At 39.0% G+C, this 19,143-nt stretch overlaps 1 long non-coding RNA gene across 3 annotated transcripts in view; it reads right to left on the bottom strand.

Annotated features, from left to right (window-relative positions):
- LOC105550388 overlaps positions 1-13,221 on the bottom strand; it is a 123,920-nt gene extending 110,699 nt beyond the window's left edge. The window contains exon 1 of one of the 3 annotated variants that reach the window (XR_001007705.1): positions 13,027-13,221. This is a non-coding gene — a long non-coding RNA (uncharacterized LOC105550388). The remainder of the gene's footprint in view (positions 1-13,026) is intronic. The other 2 variants (XR_001007706.1, XR_001007704.1) reach the window with 2 other exon arrangements.
- Positions 13,222-19,143: the final 5,922 nt, after the last annotated feature.

Raw genomic sequence — 19,143 nt, forward strand, 5'->3', positions numbered from 1 at the left:
ATATATAAATTAACTGGACCAAAAATGACTTCCAAAGAGTAATTCAATAATCTAGAGCTCTAGCAAGGTTTGCCCTCATTATTATCATTTTGATGGTTGGAACAGTATATGAAAAGCTCCTTAAGGAATTAGAGAGATCATCTATATTCTTTCAAAAATACCTTCTATGGTAACATGTGCAAAATAAATACAATTTTTAAAAAACAATAGGGATGAAACAGTTTATAGTACACATTGATCAGACAGTTATGAGTATTAATCATGCCACAGATTTGAAAGACGGTATCTGATATGTGAAAGTAATTGCTCTGTGATGGCTGATCTACAGCTGGAGCCTGTAGATACCCTGGTATGTGTGTGTGCCACGTCTTAGCAGACAACCTGGAAGGCATTCAGAGGAGTGAGCAAAATGGTGAAGAGGCTTGAGGAACAGCAGAGGAATGCAGTGATGTTTCAGTTGAAGAACAGATGTCTCAGAAGAAACTCAATTTCATTCATGTATAAGAAAGATTTTTCTAAAAAATAATTATGCTTACTTATTTGTACTCTTAATAGAAAAGCTAAGCCAATAAATGAAAGATAGAGAAAGATAAATTTTGAATTGTCATAAGAGAGATTCCTAAAAATAAGGTTAGTAATTGTGAATTGTCCCTGGAAATGTTCACGTGAAGACCTGTAACTTCTCAACAAGAATATCTCATTTATCTTTGTAGTCCTCAAGCATAGTACAGTTCCAACATATAATAACTGATCAATATATATCTGATAAATAAAGTGAAATTCAAGTAACTGATGGTAGTTTGGATTAAATGTTTCCTTCCAAACCTAGGATTCCAATATTTTAGGATTCCAAAATCAGCTCAACTATGAGTCACTAATTTTTCCTTTCAATGTGTCACATAGTCATAATTTCCTTTATACTGGATGTGTACTCCTCAGGAAATTAAAGAAGGATCCCAAACATCTTATTAGGAACATTTTAGGTAGTACCATGCAGTAATTAAGTGCAAAATATGAAACACTTAAGAATCTTCAAAGGCATATATTTACACATATACTATTAATCTAAAATTTCCCTCATTCAAGGCAAAAATGGGCCACAATTTACCAAATCTTTATCACAGACATTATGCTTAGTGCTTTAATATTCATTCTAAAGTATTTATTGAACACTGACTGTGTGCCACACACAGCTAATATTTATAACCAATTTAGCAAGGTAGGTATTAATATCTCCATATGAAAGCCAAAGGCGTTATGTAACTTGTCCAAGTTCAGGCCACCACAAGTCCATATACAGCCTTTGTATAAATTTTAAAAACAACAGCCAGGCACGATGGCTCACACCTGTAATCCCAGCACTTTGGGAGGCCGAGGCAGGTGGATCACGAGGTCAGGGGATCGAGACCGTCCTGGCCAACATCGTAAAACCCTGTCTCTATTAAAAATACAAAAATTAGCCAGGCATGGTGGCATGTGCCTGTAATCCCAGCTACTCAGGAGGCTGAAGCAGGAGAATTGCTTGAACCCAGGAGTTGGAGGTTGCAGTGAGCCAAGATTGTGCCACCGCACTCCAGCCTGGCAACAGAGTGAGACTCTATGTCAAAAACAAAACAAAACAAAACAAAAAAACACTGTACCTCTTCATCAAATTTTATTCCACCTGTAATAAAATTGGCCATAATATACTGATTTTATTAAAACAAGACACTTTACTGCTCATAAAATTATCTTAATAAATATTCAAATTTATAATGTCTATTATATAAGTAGTGTACACTTTAGATGTGTTTCTTTGTGCAATGCACAATCTACTCAGCAGTAAATGACAATCCTGTATGAGCTATAAGGACAGAACCAGAAATTTCACTCCAAAGTACCATCATTTACTCCTACCCGAAATGAGAATGATTAGTAATTTCACATAAATTCTGGCTGCATATGACTGCTGTCTCCTTTCAGCACTGTTTCATTCTCAAAGTACTCATAAAATATATTTATGTGGACATAAACCCACTGAATACATGGAAAGCAATTAATGCTGGATGGCTAGGAAGGGTGTCTCAGAGAACCCCTCATCAGTCTCTCCAGGCAAGAACTGCTTCTCCAAAGCCTGATTTTACCTACCAGGAAATTGAAAAATATCCTTAAGAATAGTATAAAATAGTTGTTCTCATAAATATCCCCCAAATAACTCAATCTAAACCTTAAGGTATAATTATTACAAAAATGACTTGAATCAGATTTCACTGTGATGTTAAAGTGCTTCGGCTCAATATTCAGTCAAATTATGGAAGATATTAAGGTAAGAGGGGTTTTGCCTTTTCCTAGAGATGATATGCCAGAGTGTGAAATGGCCTTAACACCCACTGTGAATAAAATTGCCCTTAGACAGAGCAATGCATGTGTACATGATGCTTTGCTCATCCAAGCCACCCTTTTTGGGTTTCTATTGTGTTGTAGGTTTTGTTAGGTGCTGAGGACACAGTAACAATCAGACCAAACCAGACCACGCTCTGCTCTCATTCCAGCTGACAAAATTAATGTCAAAAAGAAAAATGCAGTAAGTGCTACAACAGAGATCTAGACAAGGTGTAGCAGGGTCACTTGGTGGGACCCTGCTTTGTCCCACATGCAGAATTTCTTGGAATTTAGGTAAATAGAGCTCATGATAATGTAAGTAAGCTTTGCAGTTAACTTAAAAAACAATCCCAGGACTGGCACAGTGGCTCATGCCTGTAATCCCAGTACTTTGAGAGGTTGAGGCGGGCGGATCACCTGAGGTCAGGACTTCAAGACCAGCCTGACCAAATCCGTCAGTCTGACGGAGAAACCCCATCTCTACTAAAAATACAAAATTAGCAGGGCATGGTGGCACATGCCTGTATTCCCAGCTACTTGGGAGGCTGAGGCAGGAGAATTGCTTGAACCCAGGAGGCGGAGGTTGCAGTGAGCCAAGATCGCGCCATTGCACTCCAGCCTGGGCGACAAGAGCAAAATTCCATCTCAAAAAAAACTCCCTACTATCATACCATCATATTTGGCTCATAGTAAATATATAATAGATGTGAAATGAATAAATAAATGAACTTTCCAGCTTACAAATTAGACTTGGGCTATAAGAAAACATCCACATCAATTATAAAAGAAGTGTTCATGAATACAAAATATTTTTAAATACCCAAAAGCCTAAGGCAATTTGAATTGAGGAGAGATGCAATTTAAATACAAACCTCATACTGACCAACTTAAAAGACACATAAATTATTTGTAATGTCTATCTGAGCTATTTAATCATATATTTTCAGCATCTCAGTAACACATTTTTTTTTTTTCAGTCACGTGGACCTTTTTTTTTCCTTCTAAATCTCAACCATATTATCTATCTGGCTTTGCAAGGAAGATCCATAAGGAGAAGCTCTAACAATTTCCACTGGTTTTCCGTAATCCAAACTGAGATGATCCAGGCTTAAACAAGATGTAGGGGGTCTGCGGATAGAGGAAGTCTGATTCCTTGCTGTATCTATAGAGGAGGTCTACACTTACGAATTCCAACTTTTTAGGTGGATAATTTGAGATGAAGGTTTGTTCTTTGAACATTTTTAATCATTCTATCCTGCCTCCCAAGGCTTCCAAGAGACATTTTACTGAAATAGAAGTAAAATGCTAAATACTTTACTCATCTTTTCTTCTAATTCTGTGTTTTGACCTTTTTAAAATTTTCATCTCACATTCTATTATAAATAACCTGAGGACAGGAACATCGTCTGTGCAGTTCTCTCTAATCAGCATCTATTCCAGCACCCTACGCAATGAAACACTCACAAAATATTTCCTAGTGATTGAATTGGACAGTAAACTACTGTCTAATTGAAATGAAACTCAAAAGTTGGGACCTTTTTTAAACATACTTTATGCAATGTCTGATGTGAAGGAAAATCACAAAATATGAGAATTAAAAGAGGCCTTGAAACTATTTTGTTATTATCAACAATTTATTTTTTTAACCCTGTGAACTTCCTCCATCCGAATTTCTACCACTGCCACATAACAGAAAATAGTTCCAAACTTTCTATGAGGAGTCCCTGGCACTGTAGAAGGGGAAGAAAAGAGAATATAAATACAACTTTATAGTATACACCACAATACACTTGCAGAGAAGATCCACTTCTCAATAACTTAATGAAATTTTGGAATCACTTAGGGCTACAACTTTGTTAGATATTAGTATTCAATACAATTTAAGTAAAACAATTAAATAAGAGCAGGCAACTTGGGTCGCAAACAGTTAAGAAGGCAAAACCAGGTTTCGATTAACTGTAAATTTTGTACAGTGAAACACTGGTAAGTTAGTTCTTGATTCTAAAAAAAAAAATAAGTTTAAATTTATTTTTGAAAAACAGGCCTCATGTTCATCTGCTCTCCAGGATTGATAAAAGATGCAAGTTCCCACCCTATCTTTGGTAGGTGCGTGTACACAGATTTGATAAGGAACTACATAAAGGGAAATGTTAAAAGTTGATCATTCTTAGCAACATAAGAAAACCATTAAAGATAAATATTTCCACAGGTACTTACGAGGTGAAATTTTTGTGTTCTAGCTTTTATCATTAACAAACTTTCTCATCGCCCCTAAGAATCTGAATACAAACAAATATTTCTAATTCTTCCTATAGGTCTACATAAATTGCCTCCAACTTAACTTTTCTCCTTTCCTGAAATCAAATGTACATCTGTTTTACACAGGAGCAGCATAATGCTAGGCAATTAATAAGTGTGTTGGTGTTCATGCAACAGAGATTTATTGCAACTATATGCAAACATTGTACTATGTCCTGGAGTACTACAGATTGAGCAAAATTATATAAACAGAATAGCCAGTATTCTTGATTTGAAATTTAAATATCAATACAAATAAAATGAAATAGTAAAGAGGTGAAGGGAGAAATGGGAGGGGATGTGGATGGGATGGGATGGGGAGGGGAGGGAAAGGGAGGGGAGGGCATGGGGTAAACTGATAGAATAAAAGACAATGGGGAGATTATTATCTTACTCTTGGCCCCACCTCACTCTTACATGATTATCATGCTGTGGTTCTACATTTTTCTAAATTACTATAAAGGTCTTAAAGACACAGCCTGCTCTATGTTTCTTCACATCTTTAGCACTGCCCAAATGGAGAATATAACTCTGAGAAAATAAATACTAATAAGTGATATGGCTTGGCTGTGCCCCCACCCAAATCTCATCTTGAATTCCCACGTGTTGTGGAAGGGACACAGTGGGAAGCAACTGAATCAGGGGAGCAAGTCTTTCCCGTGATGTTCTCATGATAGTAAATTTCATGAGATCTGACGGTTTTAAAAAGAGGAATTCCCCTGCACAAGCTCTCCCTCTTTGCCTGCTGCCATCCATGTAAGACATGACTTGCTCCTCCTTGCCTTCTGCCATGATTGTGAGGCTTCACCAGCCACATGGAACTAAGTCCAGTTAAACCCCTTTCTTTTGTAAATTGCCCAGTCTCAGGTATGTCTTTATCGGCAGCATGAAAAACGGACTAAGACAGTCAATCAGTACCAGTAGAGTGGGGTGTTGCTGAAAAGACACCTGAAAATGTGGAAGCAACTTTGGAACTGGATTACAAGTAGAGGTTAGAACAGTTTGGAGGGCTCATAGGAAGACAGGAAAATGTGGGACAGTTTGGAACTTCTAAAAACTTGTTGAATGGCTTTGACTAAAAGCCTGAAGGCAACATAGACAATAAGGTCCAGGTGGAGGTGGTCTCAGATGGAGATGAGGAACTTGTTGGGAACTGGAGCAAAGGTGACTCTTGTTATGTTTTAGCAAAGAGACTAGCAGCATTTTGCTCCTGCCCTAGAGATTTGCGGAACTTTGAACTTGAGAAAGATGATTTAGGGTATCTGGCAGAAGAAATTTCTAAGCAGCAAAGCATTTAAGATGTGACTTCAGTGCTGTTAAAGGCATTCAGTTTAAAAGGGAAGCAGAGCATAAAAAGTTTGGAAAATTTGCAGCTTGACAATGTGATAGAAGAGAAAAACCCATTTTCTGAAGAGAAATTCAAACCAGCTACAGAAATTTGGATAAATAACGAGGAGCTGAATGTTAATCCCCAAGACAATGGGAAAGGTGTCTCCAGGGCATGTCAGAGGTCTTCATAGCAGTCCCTCCCATCACAGGCCAGAAGGCCTAGGAGATAATGGTTACCTGGGCTGGGCCCAGGGTCCCCATGCCATGTGCAGCCTAGGGACTTGGTGCCCTGCGTCCCAGGCACTCCGATGGTGACTAATAGGGGCCAAGGTACAACTCAGACTGTTTCTTCAGAGGGTACAAGCCCCAAGCCCGGGCAGCTTCCATGTGGTGTTGAGCCTGTGGGTGCCTACAAGTCAAGAATTGAGGTTTGGGAACCTCCACCTAGATTTCAGAAGATGTATGGAAATGTCTGGACACCCAGGCAATAGTTTGCTGCAGGGGTGGGGCCCTCACAGAGAACCTCCGCTAAGGCAGTGTGGAAGTGAAACGTGGGGTCAGAGGCCCCATACAGTGTCCCTACGGAGGCATCGCCTAGTGGAGCTGTGAAAAGAGGACCATCATCCTCCAGACCCTAGAATAGTGCATCCACTAACAGCTTGCGGCGTGCGCCTGGAAAAACCGTAGACACTCAACGCCAGCCCATGAAAACAGTCAAGAAGAGGCTATACCCTGCAAAGCCACAGGGGCGGAGCTGCCCAAGACCTTGGGAACCCACCACTTGCATGAGCATAACCTGGATGTGAGACATGGAGTGAAAAGAAATCACTTTGGAGCTTTAAGATTTGACTGTCCCGCTGGATTTCAGACTTGCACAGGGCCTGTAGGAACTTTGTTTTGGCCAATGTCTCCCATTTGGAATGGCTACCCAACGACTGTACCTACGTTGCATCCAGGAAGTAACTAACTTGCTTTTGATTTTATAGGCTTATAGGTGGAAGGGACTTGCCTTGTATCAGATGTGGACTTTTGAGTGAATGCTGACATGAGTTAAGACTTTGAGGGACTGTTGAAAAGGCACGATTGATTTTGAAATGTGAGGACATGAGATTTGGGAGGACAGGGGAGGAATGATATGGTTTGGCTGTGTCCCCACCGAAATCTCATCTTTAATTCTCACGTATTGTGGGAGGGACCCAGTGGGAGGTAATTGAATCACAGGGGCAAGTCTTTCCTGTGCTGTTCTCGTAATAGTGAAAAAGTTTCACGAGATGTGATGGTTTTAAAAAGAGGAATTCCGCTGCACAAGCTCTCTCTCTTTGCCTGCCGCCGTCCATGTAAGACGACTTGCTCTTCCTTGCCTTCTGCCATGATTGTAAAGCTTCCCCCGCCACGTGGAAGTGTAAGTCCAATTAAACCTATTTCTTTTGTGAAGGTATGTCTTTATTAGCATCATGAAAACGGACTAATACAGTATGTCATACAAGAGAAATAGAAAATGATAGCACTAAAAGCAATGCTATGAACATAGCCCCAAGCATTAAGGAATCAGGTTATTAATTGTTACCTGAAATAAACCACGTAAATATTGTCTTAAAGTTTTATTTCTTAAAATCCATCATTGTGCCTTTGAAGTAGGAACTTCGGAAGTTTTAGAAGTGACACTCCTATAGTATTTATAGCAAAAACTACATCTTTCAAGAGCAGTTTGGACTGGATTTCTACGTTTATCATAACATGGATACATTTAATTCTCTAAATACTGAATGTTTCTTCTCCAATCGTGTTCCCCATGGAGAAAGAGTCTCAGCAAAAAAAACAAATGCTGAAGCAAGGCCCCAAGCTTCTAACTACTTTTACTAAGTGACAGGGGACACTGGCGCCTTATTACTTAATCCCAAGGGGAAGGTCTGCCATGCAGGAACTAGCAGCCCTCAGAGTCTAAAACCTGGAACATATAACATCCAACTCGCATGCTGACACATACGCATTTGCACGTGGGCTGACTTACATCCAGGACACAGCCCCTGAGCTCTTCACAAATTGCAGAGAAGGCCAGGAAATCAGCTCCAAAGATGATGTGCCTCTGCCCTGCTTCAGAGGCCCCAACTCACATCTTACCGGCTATGAGAGGTTTCCATGATCAAATCCAGGAGCAGAAAGCAGAAGTGAGGCTCACAAATGGTCCATCCGGGCTTTTCCGTGGAGCCCATTTCTGCCCGACCCCCCTGAGGAATGTAAACGATCTGTTCAGGACTGAACTGCTTTACCCTCGAGGATGTAAATTATTCATTACCCCCTCCTTCTTGCACATTTTTCCTTTCATTTTCTCCATCTACTCCCTGCTTTCTCTTTACCAATTTATCTCTAAGCTACCTCAATTGCCTCCTTCTGCTCTGCTCCCCTCAGAAACTTAAAAACGAAACCAGATTCACGAGCCAAATAACTGGATTAGATTTCTCTTCAACATATTAGAGAGTCGAGAAAGCTGCTTTGTAATATGTTTGATATTCAGCCTTTTAGAAAGCAATTCCTTAAATTACTCTGTTTAAATCTTTGAACTACTTAACTTTCTTTGATAGCACGTTAATACTGCACTAAAACCTGTGCAATGTTATGAAAACTTTAATTTCTGTAGTCAGTGCTTCCACATGAACAGCAGGGGGCAGTAGGATACCAAGAATTGAAGAAATTGTCCCGGGCTCTGAGAAACACTGTTGAATTACTGCAGTGGGTCTGTGTACTCGTGATGATCTCAGCTCTCAGATGAAGTCTTTTGTTTTGTGTCCTATTTTACAATGCACCGTTCAGTTTTCTATATGAGTTGTGGCTTAGTCACAGTATTTCACTGTGACAGTTTAGCTTAAGAAAAAGAAAGGTGAAGGGAAAAAAAGGAGGAAAAGAAAAAGAGAAGATGTAAATGCTTCCAAATAAAACACATCATGAAAAGGAAAAAGTAATCCTGTGTATACATATAAAGTTTGTCCCTTCTCTGTTCCCATCCTATACACAGTTTTTCCAGATTACAGACTGAATTCATCCCTATTCCTCCCCAAAACACACAAACACACGCACACATCTGCCATATAGTTTTCTGTCAAAACAGATTTCTTACAAAAAGAAAAACAACACAAAAAATACAAAAAACTCTTTTAAAATACTTGACTTTTTTTAAAAAATTCAAAAAATCTCTCATTTTCTGTCCTTTATCAAGCTTCTGAGTATAGAATTTTAGTTTTTCATGCTTTTTGAACATTAGTCAAAATACCTTTCATTAATGTGAATGTTGCAATAAGATTCTTCCTCTGTAAATGCACAGCTTCAGATAAATAGCCAAAAGCTATAGTTGTTATCTATATCTGATATGTTTGGAGGTGGAATATGAAGTACAAACTGAAATATGAGAGACTTGAAGAATATTCAAGGATTGTTGCAATCGTACAGGTTGGGAAAGGTTCTTAGTAATCCAACCCTGAAAGTTAGCAAATATGAAACTTCTTTTATGCATAATTTGAGTTGTACCCAAAATATCATACCCGCAAGCCTAGTTTCCTCTCCTACCTCGACTGGAATTCCCAGGGTGATTTATGTGTTCTCATAGAGTCATTAATTTATTACTGTGGTATAGCAGATGTATTATTTCAACATCTGGTACCAAAATTCCTCTTGAAGGAGGGATTCTTTGCTCCCTACTGACAGGGCCCTATCTGATCCTCTGGCCTTATCTCCTACTATTTTCCTGCTTACCAGCTTTGATCACACTAGCTCCCTTGCTGTTCCTTAGAGCATACTAGGTACTCTATGCCTCGGGGCCTTGGGCCTAGCTGTCCTCTGTCAGGAACAATCTTACCTCATTTATCCAAATGATTCATTCCTTTGCCTATTTCAAGTGTTTGTGCAAAAATCACTTCCTCCGTGAGGCCTTCCCTGACCACCTATTTAAAATAGAATATTCTCCCCAGCATTTTTTAAGCACCCTTTCTCCTTTATTTTCCTCAATAGCACTTACCACCATCAAATACGCTACATATTACACAGGTAAATATAATACAGGAGATAACTGAGACCAAACATATCAGCCAACAGAGGGCTCAACTTCAGTGTTAAAACAAAAAGAAAAATAGGTTGATTTCAAAGGAAAACCCAACTCTATGCTGTATATAAAAGACAAAGACCCACCTAAAACAAAACAATTCAGAAATGCTAACAATGAAAGGAAGGATGGGTAAAGGTCTACTAAGAAAATGCAAATTAAAAAAAGAAAGAATTGAGATTTTGAAATTCAATAAAATAAAATTCAGACCAAAAACCATTATTGCGACAAAGAACATCTTATAATCCTAAAGGCTACAATTCACAGTGAAAATAAAAGATTTACGAAAAGGTATGCAGTGAGTAACACAGCAGCTACTTTCATACGTAGGAATTATAAGAGATTCAAAGAGAAATCGAAATACACTAATAATAGCAGACTATAGTACATTTACCTTAGACAAAAAAATACAAAAACACTTACGAAAATTGACTCTAATTTACAATACAGACATGTATGCCTCAATAAATCACATAAATATAATATAAATATTCACCATAATGATAAAACTAGGAAGTTATAATCAAAACATAAGAAAGCCCCATCTTGAATTTTAAATTTTTTCTATTAAACATAGCTTGCCGCAAAGGGAAGTATCAATTAATAATGAGAATTTCTAGAAAAAAATGAAAACATGACATTAGAATTGACAAGATGCAGCTAGAGTGTTCAGAACAAAACTGATAATTTAAATAAATAATGAAATGTATGAATTAGATATTTCACTCAAAAAGAAAACGTTAGATATATTTAAGGTTCTTTTCCCTTTTGGATTTTGGATTTAATTTTCTTTTTAACTGAGCAATCGAGTTTTTTATTTTATTTATTTATTTTTTTGGAGTCTCCCTCTGTCACCGAAGCTGCAGCACTGTGGCGCAACTGGCCAGTCTGCTCTTGAACTCCTGACCTTGAGTGATCCACCCGCCTCAGCCTCCCAAAGTGCTGGGATTACAGGGGTGAGCCACTGCACCCAGAAAGCAACCTAGATTTTAAAATATGAGATAAATAAGCCTAACTGTATTTAACTACATCTAACATTTTTACTAACAGTTGTAATACTGGTAGATTTTGGAAACTATTATATATATTATGGAGAAAAGTGAATTATTCTGTTAATATCATTTAGGAGCCATGATTTTCAGCATCGGGGAAGAGATGCAATATAAAATCAAGTAAGTAAAAACCCTATAATCTTCTATTAGAATTGGAATATCAACACAAAGTTATTATTTATTTTCATCTTTCTTTGAAAAACTACATCTCTCCTAGATCTTGGGTTGAAGAGTCTGGGAGGGGATAAGCCATTTAACCATGAACATCTTTAAGTGCAGGTTGTAGCATCCAAATACCTTTTTCACTAGAAGCAATCAGGACACCTTTAAGAAATGACTGATTCTACGTCTGAGGCAGTAAATGTACAATATGACACTGGAACTCTTACAGTGTCAGAAAGCAATCAAGACATTTGAGCTTGTGTCAAATAAAGGAGCCAAAAATGACCAAAGATGGGCAATTTGAAATTCAAAATGGATAATCACTGCAATTATATAAAAGTGTAAACAGAGATGCAGATACAATCAACATGAAACTCCTGGAAGCAACAGGAGATTCAATATGGTTGCAAGATACAAAATTAGACACAGAAATCAGTACCTTAATTTATGTAAGAACCTAGCCGTTATAAGGAAAAGTAGAAGAGATAATTCCAACAAAAAAAGAGAAATACTCTAAGAATAAATTTAACAAGTGAAAAACCTTTATGAAGCTTTCTTGAAAGACACAAAGCTGAAACTTGAGCAAGAGAAAAAATAAACCTTGCTTTTCAAAAGGAAGAAAATGTCAAAAGGAAAATGCAACATCATAAACGGAAAAGATATGCAAAAGTTTTTTTTTTAGAAAGTATTTTTACGGAGCTATATTCTATAGTTTATATGAAAAAATAACCAAGCATATTAAAAAAAAAACTTCAGAAAACAGCAATAACGCAGTCTAGCCCTACCAGATACTGAAATTTAGTCTCTAATAAAAACAGTATAATATTAGCCCATAAGCAGACAATAAGATCAACGTGGAAAAAAAAGAAAATATATCTTAGATCCAAATATAATGTGGAAATTTACGGATGTGATAAAAATATTTCAAATCGCTGGTCAGAGGGTGCTTTTTAAATTAAATGTTATGACAGTTAAAAAGTCATTTGAAAATAGATAAAATTCACGTAGGTAGAATTCCTGCATATATGTTCGTGTGTACATACATATTACTCGTGAATCGTATAATGAGGAACCAATCTGACATCTCCAAATTGAAGGATATTCTGGAAGACCACTGGGCTAGACTTTTCAGAAATGTCAATACCAGGAGAAACAAACAAAAAAAGGCTAGGGAACTGTTCTATATTGAAGGAAGCGAAAGAGACTTGACAACTGCAATATATGATTCTTACTGATGCACTATGTGATTCCTGTTAAATCTCGGATTTACATTTTACAAACTATAGGGTAAAGAAGGACATTTTGGGACAACTGAGGAAATTCAAATATGAAATATATCCGATTATTGTAATCTAACAATTACATTTCCTAAGTATGATGATGCGCATTGTGATCCTGTGGTTCTCAATTGAGGCAATTTTGCACCTCTCCTTTTTCCCCCAACCCTCACCACCACCCCTCCCCTCTCCACCCCCCAACCACACCTTTTGGGTTTGGCAGTGTTTGGAGGCATCGTTGGTTGTCACAATTGGGGGAGGGGTTTGCCACTGGCACCTAATGGGTAGAGGCCAGGGATGCTGCTAAATAGTGATTGTTTAGCTCAGGACACCCCCATCCCACCCCGTCACCCCCACCTTACGGGCACAGATAGCAAAAACTCATCCTGCCCAAAATGTCAATAGCGCGGGGTTGAAAATGTAGAACAATCCATTTTTCTGAGGGGATACATACTGAGATATTAGGCTGAATCACATGACATTGTCTCTTGCGTAGGTCAAGTATCGGCAATATTTAAGGACGAAGGGTTATGACGTTCACAACAAACTCTCAAAATAATGAACGAGCCCTTCCGCCCCGGCTGCCCCGCGACCTAGGGGACCCGAGAACGGCGCACTAGCCCGGGGCGCGGAGGCCAACGCCGAGCCTGCGCGGTGGGAGGCGCTGAGAGCTCACTGCGCACGCGCCGGTCGGCCGGCCGCACCCACGCGGCTCAGCTCGCAAAGTTGCAGACAGCCCGGCGAACCGCTCAATGCGCTGCTTCTGCCCGCCGCAGAGAAAGGGAAAGAAAACTCCGCAGGGGCTCCGTTGGCTTCTCGACGAGTGACAAAGATGCTTTCCCAGATAGAAGACCGGAGCCCTGCTCCTTTGCGATCCGCCGAGGGCTGCAGAGAGCATCCTCATCCATTTGGTCACCCCTGTCCAGGAAGAGCCTGGCCATCCCTTTCCAGACTGGATCCTTCAGAGGTGAATTTTCTTCGGTGAATTCCGATTTGCTCCGTCTGACCAGCCTAGGCAATCCAGCATCGCGTGGTACCAGTGCCCCTGGGCACACTTGCTTCACGCCGGCGCCGGCTCCGCCTCGCCAGCAAGCGCATTCTCAGGTAAACATTTTAAATACCTTAGAATTCTGCCTAGAGTCTCTAATCGAGAAGTTTACCCACTTTTTCTGTAAAGAGCCAGAAAGCAAATACTCTAGAATTTGGGCCTGGAACTGGCCCTGTAGCGTATTCGTCTTTGTTTTGACAATGTAAAAACCACTCTGAGCTGCTGGCCTTACAAAAATAGAATCATGAGGACTGTGATTAAAGCCTAATCACTAATGCACCCAGCACAGAGGCTAGAGCGCCAGTGAGTCCTCCACCGCTTCCTAGGCCCGACCATAGTTTTGCAGTTAGGATCCAGGTTTTATGAGGACTGGGACCCACCCAGGTTTAGTTCAGTCTCTTGAATCCCTCCCTGCACCTGCACCTCAGCTCCTCCCCCTAGGCCGGTGGCCAGTGATGAGTTCCTGGCAGTCTCCTAGGCTACCAGGAAACACTCTGACCAACTGCCACGCCCTCCTTTGCTCCAAAATGACAAGCTCTTTTCATCTGGGAGCAAAAAAGCTGAAGTCCCCACATTTGAACTAAATGAGTTTAGTGTAAAAGTAACACAAGATTATCTCAGACAATTGTATTTTAATAGTATTTTTTTCTGGTGATAAATGTAATATATGTCTACCATGGTCATTTGGAAAATTCTGAGACATATATAGGAGAAAATAAATTCTCCATAACCCTAACCCACAAAAAATAACTTTTGAAATGCTCGTGTATTTTTAAATTCTTTTTTAATGCATATTATAGGACAACTTACTGAACAATTGGATTTTTAGAAATACTTTTAATAAAACTTGTGTTGTAGTACAGCATACAGGAAAGCGTACAAATGACAAATACGTTTCAGTAAACTTTCAAAGATTAACACAAACATGTCCCGGCAACCACAACCCAGCTCAAGAAATTAACTAATAGTAGCATTCTTCATCCCCCTGTTAGTTTTGTCTATTCTGACATTTCACATGAAATGAATTACTTGGTAAATATTTTATAGTACTTGGTTTATTTCACTTTATATTATATTTTAATTCATCCATGTCATTGCATGTAACAAGTCTTTTTTAAAATTTTATTCTAGGCTGTATGAAATTCAGTTATATGAGTATACACAATTTATTCTTTTTGCTGTTATTTTTTCTTAATTACAGATGTATTGAGATATAATTCACATGCCATACAGTTCATCCACTTAAAGTGTGCGATTCAATGTGTACAATTCAATGCTTTCAGCGTATTCACAGATATATGCAACCATCACCACAGTCAGTTTTAGAAAATTTCCATCACCTGGAAACTTCTACCCTTTAGCAATTACTCCCACAACCCCAATTCCCTATCCTTTCTAGCCCCAAGCAACCACTAATTTTTCTGCTCTATAGATTTGCCTATTCTGGACATCTCACAAAAATTGCATCGTATGATATGCGGTCTTTTGTGACTGGTCCCTTATGCTGATACTGGACATTCAAGTTCTTTCCAGGTTTGGAGCTATTACATATAATACTTCCATGAACATTATTCTGTGAATCGGTTCACATAGATACACATTTCTATTGGGATACATATCAAAGGTTTGCTCATAACCAGCTATAATTACGGTGCCAAGCAGTTTTTTAAATTTACAGACCTGCCAGCATTATATGATGAGAGTTCTCATTGTTCCATGTCCTCTCCAACATTTGGGGTTTATATAGTATTAATTTACATTTCTCGGATGACTAAAGATAAAGAGCATCTTTCATGTAATTATTGGCCACTCAGATATCCTCTTTAGTAAAGTGGCTTTTAGGCATTCACCCATTTTTCTATTGGCTAATCTTCTTCTACTTGATGTGTATATTCTAGATAAGTGCTGCAAACAAACACCTTTTCCTAATTAAAGGCTTGCATTTTAACTCTCTTAGTTTTAGATTTTGATAAAGGTAAATCTTTAATTTTTATTGAGGTCTAATTTATCACTTTTTGTTCATGGTTAGTGCTTTTGCTAACCTGTAAGAAATCATTGCCTACCCCAAGGTGACAAGGGCATTCTCTTACGTTACCATCTGGAACCTTAAGTTTTTTCTTGGAACACTTAGATGTGCTAACTACCTAAAATTAATTTTGGCATATGGTGTCAAGTGAGGACTATTTTTTTTTTCATGTAGCTATCCAACTGACCTAAGTTTTTCTTGGAAAAGAAAGTCCTTTCCCCACTGCTCTGCAACATCACCTTTGTCATAAATCAATAGAAATAGACCTCCAGATGTTGGAATCAGTAGAAAAGGAATTTCAAATATATTTATGGCTATTTTAAATTATTAAAGATTCTTACTAAGGGTAGATATGATAAATGAAGACAGGGAATTTCGAGATAAATATGACTAATAGAAGAAGAACAAAATGGAACCCCTAGAACTGAAAAATATAATAACTGAAATTATTTGATGGGATTATCAGTAGATTGGACACACAGTAAGGAGAATCAGGAAACTTAAAGATAAGTCAATAGAGGGCCAGGCACAGTGGCTCATGCCTGTAATCCCAGCACTTTAGGAAGCCGAGGTGGACAAATCATTTGAGGTCAGAGGTCAGAAGTTTGAGACCAGCCTGGTCAACATGGTGAAACTCTGTCTCTACTAAAAATACAAAAATTAGTTGAATGTGGTGGTGCACACCTGTAATCCCATCTACTGGGGAGGCTGAGGCAGGAAAATCGCTTGAACTGTGGAGATGGAGGCTGCAGTGAGCTGATATTGCGCCATTGTACTCCAGCCTGGGCGACAGAGCGAGACTCCATCTCAAAAAAAAAAAAAAGTCAATAGAAATCATCCAAATTTAAAGTGCACTGAGAAAAAAAAAAAGTTTATAATAAACAGAACATGGTGACTCATGAAATAATATAAAGACATCTAACTTACATGAAATTGGACTTTCAGAAGTCAAGGAGAGAAACTATCAGGCAGAAAAATACTTGAAAAAGTATTAGCAAAGATTCCCCAAATTTGATCAAATATATGTATCCAGAATGTTTACTTGTTTAATGAGAAGTTGATCCCAGTAACCTATTTTGTCATTAATGGAGTTTAGAGGTTAGCATAAAAGGTTATAAAGTGTTACATCTCCATGAATGAGCAGCAGGGCATTTTAAAGTCACATAGAATGTGGAAAAAATACTTTGCCAGGTGGAAGGGTCCTAAGCATGGCTATTCTTTTAACATAAATGTTGCCTGCCCACTAACATTACCACCACCGCAATCATAGTAATGCCAAAATTCCTCACAGTTTTTCAAAATATCCTGTTGGTGCACAGTACGGACTTGCATCCACTGAGAACCCTTCTCTCCTGTGATCTGCCTCCCTGTCCCATACCTTTCTCACCTCATCTTCTAATGCTCTGTGTATCAAACCTCCCTGGCCTCCTTCCAGATCAGGGCTTTGGGGATTGCTTTTCCCTCTTCCAGAATGCTCCTGCCCCCAAATATTTATATAACTGACTCTTCTGCAGGTCTTTGTTCTGATGTCATTTTTCTCAGTGAGACCTACCAATGAAACGAACCAAAACAAAAAACTTACACATTCTCTCAGCATCTGGATTGGTTTGCGGGGCTGCCGTGGCAAAGTACCACAGACCCAGTGGCTTAACCCTCAGAAAATTATTTTCTTAGCTCTGGAGACTAGAAGTCCAAGAACAAGATGGCAGCAGGTTTGATTTCTCCTGTGGCCTCTCTCCTTGACTGGCCATTGGCCACCTTCTCTCTGTGTCCTCTCATGGTTTGTTCTCTGTGAGTGAGTGCCCTGGTGTCTCTCTGCATGCCCAAATTTTCTTTTATAAAGACAGCATTTAGATTAGATTAGGACCCATCCAAAGGGCCTCATTTTAACTTAATTGCCTCCTTAAAAACCTTATCTACGAATATAGTTACCTTATGAGGTACTAGGGGTTAGGCCTTCAACATACGAATTTTGGGGGTACATAATTCAGGCCATACACCATCTCTTGTTTATTTTCATCTGCATACCCCCCGCCTTTTTTTTTTAGATGGAGCATCGCTCTGTCACCCAGACTGGAGTGCAGTGATGCAATCTCAGCTCACTGCAACCTCCACCCTCCCGGGTTCAAGAAATTCTCCTGCCTCAGCCTCCTGAGTAGCTGGGATTACAGGCGTGCACCATCATGCCTGGCTGTAGCCTTTATTTTAAATTCAATGTATTGTAATGATTTACTTGGCTTATTGTCTTAACTTTCTGTTCCACTGGAATACAAGTTTAATTAAGAGAGGGTTTTAATCAATTTTGTTCTCTGAAGTGTCTTCAGAACCAAATGAGTGAAAAATTATCATTGTTAACGTTTTCACTTAGTGCTAGCATATGGACAACCTCAATTTATTTCTAATAACTCTTGGTATCTTTCAGAGGATTCCTTCATTCCTTCATGAATGAAGAAAGCCCTGATAGTGTTCCAGTAATTTATGTTTTTTATCTTAACAAAAAGAGTTATAGCACTAAAAGGTCCAGCTTTTTTGTTTTACTTTTTAAAAAAATTTTTTATATTGTTAATAGAGACAGGGTCTCACCATGTTGCTCAGGCTGGTCTCGAACTCCTGGACTCAAGTGATCCACCCTCCACAGCCTCCCAAAGTGCTGCGATTACAGGGGTGAGCCACCACACCCAGCCAAGATCCAGTTTTTTTACCAAGGAAAATAAGAAATTTAATATGCTTGTCTCCAAAGCAACAAATCTTTGCATGATTAAGTAGACTGAGGGCTCTTCCATATTAGACGAAAATATCCAGCCACATTGCTGAGGACTCCCTCAGACAGAAAAAAAAAAAAAAAATGCTTAGAGTCATCCTCACAAAGATATCTGCCTGTTTAACTGTAACCTAATTACGACAACTTTTTTTTCTTTAGGTGGTCAGGCTCAGATGGACCATGAGCTTTCAAAAAGGAAAAAGGTGGAAATCCTCAACTATGCTGCCATCTGAATAAGTGTTTCTTTGTAGCATGCACAGAGTCAAGGAAAATTACATCCCTGCATTATGTAATGTACCAACAACGCACTTACCCACTGTTTTAATCTAGGTTATTCTTGAAAGCAGAGCCTGAGACAAAGGTAGACACATTCTATTTATGAGTCTAGCACCCAGGAGCAGGAATGAGAGGCAGGGGAGTGAACATGGGAAAAGGGAAAGTAAGTCCAAGCAAAACCAGATACTGCTGTTATCAAGTGGTCCACCCCTATTAATGGCTACGTAATGCAGAACTTTCTTAGGATTCTTCTTAAACTTTATCTCAGAACTGTCTGCCTTAGGGAGAATGGAGAAGTATTTCTCCATCAGCAGTCACCTCCTGTTTGTTGAGGGCTGCTCCTTTGGGGCATTAACTCACCGCCCCCACCACCCCATCCCTCTGGGCTGCAAAGAGCTGAGAGCCCACATGGTACCTCAGCATCGCACATTGCTACATCAAAGAGGTCTTAAGACACGAA

The sequence above is a fragment of the Mandrillus leucophaeus genome, unplaced genomic scaffold (assembly GCF_000951045.1).
Source record: "Mandrillus leucophaeus isolate KB7577 unplaced genomic scaffold, Mleu.le_1.0 Scaffold113, whole genome shotgun sequence".
Taxonomy (NCBI): Eukaryota; Metazoa; Chordata; class Mammalia; order Primates; family Cercopithecidae; genus Mandrillus; species Mandrillus leucophaeus.